Source organism: Neomonachus schauinslandi, chromosome X, assembly GCF_002201575.2.
Source record: "Neomonachus schauinslandi chromosome X, ASM220157v2, whole genome shotgun sequence".
Lineage (NCBI taxonomy): Eukaryota > Metazoa > Chordata > Mammalia > Carnivora > Phocidae > Neomonachus > Neomonachus schauinslandi.
The window spans coordinates 32482791-32488629 of NC_058419.1; the positions used below are offsets into that span (position 1 = coordinate 32482791).

At 41.3% G+C, this 5839-nt stretch overlaps 1 pseudogene; it reads left to right on the forward strand.

Annotated features, from left to right (window-relative positions):
• The first annotated feature begins 2289 nt into the window (after positions 1 to 2289).
• On the forward strand, positions 2290 to 5507 carry LOC110576302 (annotated as a pseudogene).
• The last annotated feature ends 332 nt before the right edge of the window (positions 5508 to 5839 follow it).

The following is a 5839-nucleotide window of genomic DNA, read 5'->3' on the forward strand; positions in this document are numbered from 1 at the left end:
CATAAATGACCCCAAATTGACATTATAGATTATAGACAAAGACATGAAAATGGTTATTAGTATAGTTTCCATATTTTCAAGAAGCTACAGAAAATTGAATATATTACATAGAGACATGAAAAGTACAAATAGACCCTAATAAAATTCCTAGAGATAAAATCCTAATGTCTAAGATAAAAAATACACTGACTGTTATCAACAGCAGAGCAGACAGTGCAGAATAAATGATTAGTGAATGCAAATGTTATAATAGAAACTCTCTGAAATGAAGCAGAGGGGAAAAAAGAATAAGGCATATATGCACTATAAAAAAAAAAAATCCAAGATGCCAATGTATGTGGAATTGGAGTCCTTGAAGGAAAGGAGAAAGTGGGGGAATAGAAAGAATATTTGAATTAATGGCTCCAATATTGATGAAAATAATCAACTTATAGTTTCAGGAAGTTGAATGAACTCTAAGCACAAGACACATGAAGAAAGTGACCCTAAATTATGCTGTGATCAAATCATGTAAACCCATCAATAAAGAGAAAATCTTAAAAGTGTTTAGAGGAAAGAACATACTTATTATATGCTCCAGAACAAAGATAAAGACAATGGTAGCTTTCTTATTGAAAATAATATGAGCTAGAACACAGTGGAGCACAAATTCTTTACTCAGTGAAAATTTCTTTCAAAAATGAAGGTGAAGAAAGCGGGGGGGGGGGGGGACTTCCAGTATGGCTGAATGAGGATCTTGTAATTCCTGTCCTAGAAAAGTAGTACTAAAAATGGACAAAACTATTTAAAAAAAAAAAAAAACAGCAACTACGATTTAAAGACTCTGGAATTTTGTCAAAGGCATTAAACAATGTAAGAAGTGTTAAGAAAATGTACTGAATCTTAGTAAGAACAGTGAAATCCATGGTGTCTTAACCTGGGGATACTCCCAACACAGCCACCCTTCCTGACTCCACAATGAAGAAATACCACCAGGGCAGTAAGAGGGGCTAAGATTATTTGGAACAGGGTGCAAAAAATTCTATATACAGTGATGTTGTTTTCCAGCTGAGGCCCCAGACACCATGGAACAGAGAAAAAAATGTCCCCACTTTTCCCTTGTTTGAATTCCTGACCCATGAAATCCATTAGTCACAATCAATGGTTGCTTTACATCGTACGTGGTGGGCTGATTTGTCACACAACCATACTAACTGAAGATATCTGTTACATGGAGATGCCACCATAAAAGGGAAACCTAATGTGGCAGTGCTTTGAGCCCCAGATATTAGGCCAAAGTTGGAAAAGCCTTCAGATTATCAGTGGAAGCATCAAGGCCATCATAAAATGTGTCATTTAAGGCTTAAAGGAAAGAAGGAATTTGTTATTAGAACATGGAGTAAAGGAAAACCTTGTTTTGTAGTGGCGGTAAGTTTAGACACAATGTCACCTGCAAATATCTAGAAAATAGAAACTATATGTAATAAATCGAATGATGCAACTAAGGAGATTTGAGGCCAAGTATCAAAGGGGCCATCTAACTTGTTGTTGCTTATAGGAAAATGTTAGAGAAATAACTGAAAGGAAAAACTGCTAAATACAAAGGAAGGTTCAAAAACTGTTACTTGCAGGCTTTCCAAGATTCTAGATTTAAAGAAGGGTTTCAGAGAAAAGAGAAAATGCATAGGAAAATTATAAGATCCTTTGTAAGACCAAAGAAAAATCTAATGTGGTACTTCCAAGAATCATTTAGTTGAACAAAAGCTCCCTTAAAGTTCTTTACAGACTTGTCTCACAGATCTTCTCAATTTAACAATGGAGTTTGCAGGATCTAAAGAGCATTCAGTATTCCTCAGAAGTCATAGGGGATGCCCAAATAAAGCAGGGCTAAACTCAAAGAGATTTATGAGTGTGGCTTTTGTTAATGGAGAAGATTATGTATTGATTCATAAGAAAATCACTATGTTTTTGAAAGACTTATATCAGCTTGGACTACAAAATTAAAAGAAATTTTTGTAATCCCAACATTTTTTTTAACATTTTATTTATTTATTTGGCAGAGAGAGAGAGAGCATAAGCAGGCAGAGAGGCAGGCGGAGGGAGAAGGAGAAGCAGGCTCCCCACCGAGCAGAGAGCCCGACATGGGACTCAATCCCAGAACCCCGGGATCATGACCTGAGCCGAAAGCAGACACTTAACTGACTGAGCCACCCAGGCGCCCTGTAGCCCCAACGTTTATGAGTAGGAAGTATGTTGAGAAAAAAGAGAAGTCAGCTATAAACATATCCCACTTTTTATTGAGAAGGAAGGATGAACAAAAGCATAGAATCAAAAGCTTTGGTGAGTCATTCCCAAGCAGCAGGACTGAACCCTAACCAAGGAACTAGCAACATGTACCTAACTGGATTTCTAAATTGTTATGGACCATTGACTCCAACATGCCTCGTGCTTTTTTCCCTTTGCAAAGGAGGATCTATGCCTGTCAAACATTTCATGTTGGCGTGTGAATGTTTGCATGTGGGTGTGAGTGACAGATAACATCTCTTCACAGGATTTTCAAATCGAGAGGAGCTATACTTGACCACATGTACATGAGGTATGACAGCTGAGCAGCCTCATCCAACACAGTACAGATCTAGGTGAGATCCTGGGTCTTAAGATTGAACCTGTTACTTAATGGGATGAGAGTCTGGGGGTTTTGGAAGAGGCACATGTGAATTTTGTATGTAGGAAGAATGTGAATTATTTTGACCAGAGGACAGACCGTGGTAGATGGTAGATCCATGACAAATATATGCCACATATTTGTGACAATGTGAGTGACATCTCCTCCCTCTGAGAGCTGAGGTTTCTGTCCTCTTTCTGTTGAATCTAGGTAGGGAATTGTAACTTCTCTGACCAATACAGTGTAGTAGAAATAATGTTATATGATTTCTGGGTAGATCATAAAAAGGATATAGTTTAGACCTGTTCTTCCTTTTTCTTGAGACAGTTGCCCTTGAAACCCAGACACCATGTTCTGAGGAACTCCAGGTCACATGGAGAGGCCATATGTAGGCTTACCAACTGAAAATCCAAACTAAGGTCTCAGTGGATAGTCAGCATTAACTTACACATTAGTCTAAGTGTCATCAGAAGATTATAATACTCAGGTTTTGGGTCTGCCATCTGGGGGCCCAGACATCATGAAGTAAAGACAAGGCATCTCTACTAAGCCCAGTGTTCATTCCTGTCCCACAGAATATGTGAGCCAACAATTTGGGGAGAAATTTTTATCTAGCCTTAGTCAAATAAACAGGTTTTCTTGGCACGGGCAAAAAATGGGTCACAAAAAGCACAAACTATAAAAGAGAAAAAAGTTAACAAATTTGACTTCCTCAAAATTATACTTTTATATCTTTAAAGGTGCCATTAAGAAAGTGAGAAGGCAAGGGCGTCTGGGTAGCTCAGTCGGTTAAGCAGCTGCCTTTGGCTCAGGTCATGATCCCAGGGTACTGGGATCGAGTCCCACATCTGGCTCTCTGCTCGGTGCAGAGCCTGCTTCTCCCTCTCCCTCTCCCTCTGCTTGCTGCTCTGTGTGCTTGTACTCTCTCTCCCCCCGACCCAGTAAATAAATAAAAAATCTTAAAAAAAAAAGAAGTGAAAAGGCAAGCCACTGAATAAGAAAATACATTTGAATATATATATCTTAAAAAGAACATTTTAACCAAAATATAGAAAGAACACTTACAATTCTTTATTAAGAAGACAACTCACTAAAAAAAAAGACAACTCACTAATACAATGGGCAAAATAGCTGAACAATTAAAAATTATATATATAGTAAAATATAATACATATATAAAAATATAAAAAAATAAAAATATATAAAAATAGTTTATATATACATATAGTAGTAAGGACATAATCAGCATCGGCTACTCCTAAAGAACATGCAAATTAAAACCACAATGAGAAATGGCAACACAGCCGCAGAATGGTTTACATTTTTAAAAGGCCCCAAATTCCTTATTTGGCAAGTATTTGCAACAACTGGAACTCTTGCGCGCGTTGCTGGTGGAAGTTTCAAATGCTGCTACCAGTGCCAGGGCCCTTTGTCTTTCTCTCCCTGCAGGTGCCAGGGCTGCCCAGTGCACCTGCTGCTGGAAAGCTCTAGCAGCCCAGCGCACCTAGCTGGTGTGAACTTGGCGCCAGGTTCCCAGCCCCTGCAGCGCTCGCTCAGGTCAATTTCTCCATAACTTTTTGGAGAGAAAGGACTTCGAGGGGTGGCTTAGTATCATTTCTGTTACATTTCTTTCTCAGAGGGACTGGCAGGAAAATGAAACTCTGGATCACCTGATTAGTCAGAGCAGGGCAGTCCAGCTCAGGCATCTCTCCAATAACTTGGGAGACTTCCTCAAACTCCTTCCCCTGGAGCTGAGTTTTTATTTGTTGAAATGGCTCAATCCTCAGACTGCCTGTAAAAATTTGGGCTGGCACGTAGGTGATTCTGTTCAGGACGTCTTGCCCTGGAAGAAGGTTTGCTTGAAGGCCTATTTGAGAATGAAGCAACTGGAACCTCGAAGCCTTTGAGCCCTCATCATTAATGGGACACACTGCCAGAGTCTATGCACTTGACAACAAAGTTGGATTTCTCTGCACAGGGTCAGACGACTTGTCTGCAAAGCTGTGGGATGTGAGCACAGGGCAGTGCATTGATGGCATCCAGACCCACAGTTGCACAGCAGTCAAATGTGATGAGCAGAAGCTTGGGACGGGCTCCTTTGACAACACTGTGGCCTGTTGGGCATGGAGTTCCGGAAGCCAGGACCCAGCACTTCCGGGGTCACACAGGGGCGGTGTTTAGTGGTAATCATAAGGATGAACTGGATATCTTGGTAAGTGGCTCTGAAGATTTCACTGTGAAAATACGGGCTTTATGTGCTGGGACAAGCCTGAACACACTCAGCAGTGCACGGAATGGGTCACCAAGGTGATTCTGCACGAGTGTGAAGTCAAGTCTCTTTTGCACAGCCCTGGAGACTACATACTCTAAAGTGTGGGCAACTATGAGATCAAGATTTGGCCAAGTGGGAGAGAAATCAACTGCAAGTGTTTAAAGACATTGTCTGTCTCTGAGGCTAGAAGTATCTGCCCATAGCCAAGACTTCAGTACGATGGCAAATACAGTCTGTAGTTTGGCACTACGGGACTTTGCCAGTTGTGATATTCTCAGGGTCATCAGACTCCTGAGATAGCAAACTTGGCCTTGCTTGGCTTTGGAGATATCTTTGCCCTGCTGTTTGACAACCGCTAGCTGTATATCATGGACTTGCAGACAGAGGGTCTGATTAGCCACTGGCCTCTGCCAGAGTACGGGAAATCAAGGAGAGGCTCAAGCTTCCTGGTGGACGAAGCATCCTGGCTCAATGGATTCGATGGGCTTGGGCTTTGGGCTTGGGCTTTGGGCCTGGGCTTTGAGCTTGGGCTTTGCCACCAGCATGCCTGACCACAGGATTCCCCTGATATTGTGGAAGGAGCATAGTTGACATCACCAGCGGACCACCGCTGACTGAGTTTGGGTGTGGGCGCTGTGGGTTTTCAGTGCCACCTCTATGGCAGTTGACTGCATGAAAAGAAGTTCTTACCTGACAGTATCATCATCTCACATTTCACAATCATCTTTCTGTGTTTGCCGGGGGCCAGGGGTCAGGGCAGGGCAGGGCTCGTTTACTTAACATACAGTGCAGCATGCTAATGGGGTACACCATGGACTTCATTTGTACTTAGTTCTGTTGGTCAGTATAAGAGGATGCATCTTGGGTTCATCTTTCTTGACTGTTAGTTTGAAGTAAACAAAGTTATATGGTTCATTAACCTG